The sequence below is a fragment of the Maylandia zebra genome, linkage group LG5 (assembly GCF_041146795.1).
Source record: "Maylandia zebra isolate NMK-2024a linkage group LG5, Mzebra_GT3a, whole genome shotgun sequence".
Taxonomy (NCBI): Eukaryota; Metazoa; Chordata; class Actinopteri; order Cichliformes; family Cichlidae; genus Maylandia; species Maylandia zebra.
The window spans coordinates 38356813-38363844 of record NC_135171.1 but is presented as its reverse complement, the minus strand read 5'-3'; the positions used below and the strand labels follow the sequence as shown (position 1 = coordinate 38363844).

The window sequence follows — 7032 nt, the reverse complement described above, 5'->3', positions numbered from 1 at the left end:
CGAGTGCCTTCCATCGCCACCTTTCAGCAGAGCTGATTGGTTACGCGTACAATCATATTGGGCCACTGTAACCAATCTTAAAACACCAAACCCGTCCAGCTCAGACTATTTTTCCATCCGCTTAAAGAGCGAGGAGTCTCCATCATCATGGGCTGCAGGGGTAACTTAGTGTCCATGCATGACTATTAATTAGGAAAAGTGCACCTCGGAGTTCTTTCTTCTGCTCCCGTTAAACGAATGATGTGAAGTTATCTTTACTCTTCCCACAAGAGAGGCAAAGCAAACTTACCGAGGCGCAAGTGCTTATATATCTACAGCGCGCTCTGGAGACATAACTCAGCAGTCATCACGTCGCTGCAAGGTGAGTTGTGCCCCTCACACGAAAAGAAGATTGATCACTATTGAATTGTTTGCAGAGAGAACTCATTTTCCGCAAAAATATTTATACATTTTTGCAAGAACTATTTGTGATCCAGTTTGAATTCACTGTTATTTGTGGAAACACTGAACCACGAGATGTTCGAATTTCATTTGTAGGAGTTGTTGTTGCCACATTTGGCTATAGATTGAAACTTTCATTCCCACTCAAACATACAAAAGACAAATGATTTTTGTGTAATGTGTTTTATTTATTTATTTATTTACTGATTTCCTTTCTGCACCTTTACATTGATTATGCTTCATTTTTATGTATTTTGGATGCAAGCATTAATTTTGTAGGTACAATATGAGAATTATTCCACCTTGACAACAAAGTTTTACTCTTTGTTGTCAAAAAAATATGTAGGCAGGCCCTGTCAATTCTGCCTCTATAAATAGTTTACATGCCTACGTTTTCCAAAACAAACATCTCAGAACATGAGACTTTGAAACCACATGCTGTATATACAGTTATTACAACTGCTGAACTGAAACAAACCCACAAACGGCTAACTTATAGGCCCAAGACAAAAGCAGATTTTCAACCTCCAACCATTTCCTGCTGAAGAGCACTTTCCACTCTTCAAAGTTTCCTTTTCCCCTCCCCTTATACACACAGTATTGACTTCTCACTCTCCATTTTTCATTCTGTTTTCTTGACTAATTTCATTACTACGATTGTGCAGACACCACGACTCTCTGTTGGCCATCTCATCATCTTTTTAAAGGTCGCGCTGATAAAAAATCCTCATATCATCACTTTACATATGACACTTTTCATACAGAAATATTTGCATCCTGCTTCTGACACTACATGCGTGCATACAAGTGCATGGATGGGTTAACCACAGGGTGTGATGGAAACACTTTGACTGATGCATTGCATTTTCGCTCTTTCATAATCATTCTTAAGTCCGCGCAAAGCAGGAGATTTGCTCCCTTTTACGCCAGCCTGTGACGACAACAGGCTGAAAGATTATTCTCTGCTTGCAACTTTGCTGATTAAAAGCGCCCCCGTACCAGCATTAAGATGAGGGCTACAAGTTCACTCTAATTACTGCTGTGCTCCACAGACTGCTGTGGATGCAGTGTCAAAGAAAAGATTGAGGGACTCGAGCCTTTCACATTGTGGTATGTTACTTGTCAAAGTATTCTTGCTGCACTCTAATATCTCAGTAAGTCTGTGGGCAGTCTGTTTTTATCACAGTGAGAAATGTATAGCTGCTTATATGCAACATGCGGAGCATACATGTCCTTGCAGTAGCAGATCATTTGGTGCAGAAAGACCTCAACTCACGTTTGTGTTTTCTGCTGTGCGGACTGTTTCTCTATCTCCGGTTCCTGAAGACATCTGGTCCTGAAAAGCAGCCCTAAAGGCCCCCGAATCTACCATATGTTCTTTCTTTGGTGTTCGTTTATTGGTTTGTCTCTTGGTTATAAAGCACTTTATCCATGATTAACTTGTTTTAGCTTTGAACTTAAAATGTTTGTGTGGAAAATATATTTTATAGAGTGGTCGTTGACTGTTTCCCTGAGAGAAACCAGCCTCTGTTTTGTCCAGCCTTTTTATATCAAGTAGAAAATGTTGAATTTAATGTATTTGCAGAGGAAAACATGACATAGAGCAGCTGTTTAATCAGACGTAAGTCGTGCAGCAGGTGTAGTTTAAACTTTAATCAGTTTGCATTTTTCTTGCTTATTCTTTGATTAATTGTTTAGGTTATAAATACCACTCACAGCTGCTCGGAGATGAAAGAGTGAAGTCTGCCAACTGTCACACAGTCAAAACTGCTAAGTTCTATATTCATTTATTTTTAAATTAAAGCATATTCTTATGTTTGATGAGCTTAAAGAATTACCAATGTGATGTAAATAAGTCCTGTGATATAGATGTGATCTGTCCAGGGTGTATTTGGCCTCCCCCCCACACACGCGGTCTTTTTTAAATAAATTACTTGTACTTATACTGTAATAGTGGGATTTTTAGTGGCAGTTGGGTTCTCTTTAAGTTACAGTGACAGTGTAGTGTGTGGTATGTGCATGCCATAAATACAGTCATTAGTAATTTGTCTCATCTGCTTGAATAGAACAAAATCACGCTGGCTCATGGTGACATTATGCCATTGGTCGCCCACACCTCCCACTGTTTTCACTTCCTATCCTCACCCACCCGTACGCACATCTTTTGGCATCTTTTCATTACATTTTCATGATACATATTGTTGCATCCCATTGGAGAACAGCACAGGTCCTGATTTACCTGCTATACAGTGTCTATATGAAAGCAGTGCTAGCAGCTACGGTGTAATATAGCAGTGGTGCTTACATTCACATTTGTGCTGTGTTTTAATCCCATTTAATCCTGCTTGTACTTAAAGTATCAATGCAGTCATTTTTGCTTTCACTAGGCTGTGTCATGCACATGTAGATGTTAATGTGACAACAGGAACCAGACGTGCTAAGATTGCGTTAGTGCTGAGATGACTTGTTAATTTAAAAAGCTGCAGATAAAAAAATAATCAGCAATAATTTTAACCATTCTTAAAGGAAATTGATTAAAATTTGGTATTTGCTGCTTTTCTTTTTTAAAAATAAATCTAACCTAAATATTGGACCAGAAGGTCGTACACTTTAACTGATCACTTGACACATTGTAAACCTTATTGTTAACTGTGCAATGCCCCTTTACTAAACAAATAACCGCTTGAACGCTCTGAGGGCATCACAGCTGTGCCTCTGTGTGTGTGTGTGTGTGTGTCTCCTCTCTATACCCTTTGCCGTGGGATGTTTAGCTGCTCTTCCTTGCGCCTCAACACTATCGTGCTCACTTTAGCTACACACAGCTAAAAGTGGGTCTTTGACTTGCCTGATAGCTTTTGACAGCTCACTCTCATCCCCGGTGGATCAATGGAGCTCAGAGCTCTTCATTAGAAACATCAATGTACCTCACATTCCCACAGGCTCGGCAACAACTCACCAGCCCAGTCAGAGAAGATTCATTTTTTATTCTGTAAATAATAAATATTGACTTCCATATGACATTTGGTTTGGGAAATACGGTGAAAGAAGGCTAGCTTGTTTGCTCGTCATTAACTGATACTTAATATACGAGTATTAGCAATAATAAATTTTTTTATAGTCACCAACTACCTACCAAAAAAGCTCATTATTTATTTTGATTTACTTCATAAAGTATAGAAAATAACACATGGCACACATGTTGTGCTTCAGACAAAAAAAAAAAATCAAAAATCAGGGCTCCGCAGACTCGATGTCTTGCTTTATCAACCTTTATCGAGAAAATAAATCAGTCTCTTTAGTTCCTTATCACAATTTGTTTTAGTGCTAAAGTCCCTCCTCACATTAATCAGTCATTCCACTCACAGTGACAATTTTGACAAGTCATTTTTAATCAGAAACATATATTCTGGTTCTGGTTTCTCAAATGCAGATTTGCTGCTTTTATGTGTTCTCCTTAAAAGTGAATTATTGGCACTCCTGACAAAGAGGTTTTGCAGAGCCAAAGGAATGTCACCAACATACAAAAACATTATTTTTGTCAAGCAAGGTAACATGTAGCCACCATGTTTACACATGTACTCCCCATTGGTCCATTCTGAGCAAGGAAAAGCTGTAAAATGATCTTTGGGTTTAAATGTTCAGGAGATAAATCAAGCGCGGTTAACATGTCGCCTTGGACTGGAAGGTCTCTGTGTTTATTTTTCCCGTATTTTCTTACATTTGAAAATGAAATGTTGCAGAAAAATGTTGCTGCTGTATCTCATAAGTTGTGCTCATAGATTAAGATAGCGATAACATTGTCAATCAGATTAAAAATAATTCTATGAAGACAGTTTTGAATGGTGTAATTTTATTGGCTTTAAAATATGATGTTAGTGTTTCCAAAACATTTAGTGCTGTTTCTTATATGTAAGCTGCTTACTGAAATAAGAAGCATTTTCATGCTTGTTTGGTACGTAAGCTAGAAGTGTGTTGGCAGTGTGTTTTTTACCTTGTTTTCTTCTGTAAAATCCAAAAGCTAATTAAAAAAACGTGATACTTTCTTTAAAGACTGCCCCCTGGGCAATCATGCGCTACTCTGCCGAACTGGCACACTGGTTTGTCTGGTTGTTGTTTATATTCAAATGTGGGAAATGGGAAGTTGAGTAGTATACATGTGAAGTCTCTGAAGAAGTTTGCTATGTGTCGATGCAGGCTGCAGGGTTCATTGTAAACACAAGCATTGCATCAGCAAACCCTTGAAATGATGGCATCACACATATGCAATGCTGCGATGCGCAACAAGAAAAAGATAACACGCACTGGAGACACTGGAGATCGCAGTCGGTCACAGACGTTGTTGTCACAATGACAGTAGCGGGCTTGAGCCAATGGCTGCTCCGCTGTCACTTTCTGCTTTTCTGATTGGCTCAGTAACAGTTTACTCAGCTGATCATTAAAAGAATCCAGCCCACCTGTTTAGTCACATATAAGCGCATACATGCTTTCATACACAGATTCGTCATCCTGCCAGCACACTGGGAAACACAGTGTGTGTTTCAGTGTCTCTCTCTGGTCTAATCATCAATAATGCATGGCTCTGCGAGGATGAAAGGCTGTTTTGGCTTGAGGCATGTGTCTCATATGGAGAGAGAGACATCAGCCCTAGTAGTTATAACTGTACATCCATACACTGCATTCCTTCATGTGGCTGTCGTCAGCAGAGCTGCTCATCAGACAGCGAGGAGACCGATTTCCAGCTAAATGTGTAAATGAGCTCATTAAAGAGGGTGTTTTTTCTTTTGTCTTCATTTTTGCTGTAGAGGGTGTTTTGCTGAATTGACAGTTTAAAGATAAGGATTGATTGCTGTTTATATTGTGAAGACATTGAAACAGACCATGTTTTGAAATATACAGAAAATCTGATTTGACTTTGGCTGAAGCAGCTTTTACATTAATTATGTTTATCGCTCACTGCTGAAAGCAAGCATTAAATGCTAGCAGTTTTAAAGTGCAGTTTAGGCAATGCAACATACGGTTTGGTTAAGCACTGATTTTAGGAAACATTTGAGGCATCCCTGTGCTTATTTTAAGACAGCGCTGTGCTACAGAGCCCTTTAATGTAGGAAGTGATGCAATATCTCACTGATTGCAATACTTACCTGACTAAAGGTTGGAGCTCCAGCTGCCAGTGTAGCAGGCAAACTTGGATGCTTGTTTGCATATAGTGATGACACTGTGAAGAACTGAGATATGAAAAGTTGTTTGGCTGACACAGTTATTAATTCAGCAGCCCTGTTTGCTTACAGTGACTTACTTTTTACTTATTGTTGTGGTAATTAATGTTACTGAGCTGCGTGTCTCACATGCAGCAACTTTTTGTCTTATTTTCCTGCGACGCCTTCGGTTATAGACATTTATATGTAAATACAGTACAGTGTACGTGCATGTGAGTGTGTGTTTTCTGTGTGTATACAGATATGGCAGTGTACGCGGAAACCCTTTGAAGTTCCTCATTCAGTCTATATTCCTCTTCCTCATGTCTCATCTCTCTTTGAACACCGTGTAGCCATGATTATTAAAGCCGCCTTCTTTCCACTTCAAACGTATGGAATGAATATGGATATGATATGACACCAAGCTCTCCACCCTTTACTCCTTTCCAGTCCTGCCATGTGGTGAAGTTTGATTGGCCCAGCGATTTCAAATCGTCTCCGTGGGAGATAAACCTGTCTTGTCTTTCAGACGCCGGAGCTGTTTGGAGCAATTATTACATTGATTATTGGAAATGATATGAAAATTGGGGAAAATGATTAAAACCATGTCTTACTTCTCATGTGCTTTTAAATATCTGTTATCTCTCGTCTAAATATATCGTTTATGACATTGTAGTTTGCATTTACTGTGTAGCCTCAGGATGTTTTCTGCAGCGTTATGGCATGTGGGTTTGCATGAATCCCTTAAAACATAAACAACACATCATTTATACTTCACACCAATGCTTTTCCAGATCATATGTATTTACAGCTTCCTTCGATTGTAGCGGGCCCTCAAAAACACAAACCAAAAAAGTTGCTTGCAGGTGTGCTGCCATACAAAATCATCATCACGTGCAACAGTAAATGAATCACTTGTAGATGTTTGTTTTTTTTGGTTCAGTGCTTAGGTTAAACATTAAAGGTAATCATATGAAGAAGAGGAAGAAGTGCAAAAAAACTGTCAACGAGAACAAATCATGAATAAAAAGAACAGATGTTGTCTTTATCGGGCAAATTTAAATGTGTTATCAGTGACTGCTTTCACGGCACTGAAAAGAGGCTCTTTGTTTTGAATGGCTTCTCTATAGCACGGCTTAGCTGGATAGGCCTATAGCTACAGTTTGTAGGTAAAGGACCTGCATGCCTGTTAGAATAGTGTCTTTTGAACAGATGATTTGAAGATAGTTGTTTGGCCATAGCTGACCAAAGATAGATTTTGAAAGATGTACCTCAAACCACTGTGAAGCATGATGGTGGAAATACTTAGCATTGCCTCGCTGCTTCAGAGACTGGGCAGCTTGCAGTTGGTGATTCAGCTATTAATTGTGCATCATACCAAAGAGTGCCTGAAAAT

The 7032-nt window shown here is 39.1% G+C and overlaps 1 protein-coding gene across 5 annotated transcripts in view; it reads left to right on the top strand.

Moving 5' to 3' along the window:
• The first annotated feature begins 108 nt into the window (after positions 1-108).
• arhgap9 (Rho GTPase activating protein 9) overlaps positions 109-7032 on the top strand; it is a 48367-nt gene continuing 41443 nt past the window's right edge. For 3 of the 5 annotated variants that reach the window (XM_004547687.3, XM_004547685.3, XM_004547686.3), the window contains exon 1: positions 109-361. The gene's annotated coding sequence lies outside the window, so the exon portion shown is untranslated. Of the gene's footprint in view, positions 362-1532; positions 1552-7032 lie in introns of those variants that run through there. The other 2 variants (XM_004547688.3, XM_023155079.3) reach the window with 2 other exon arrangements.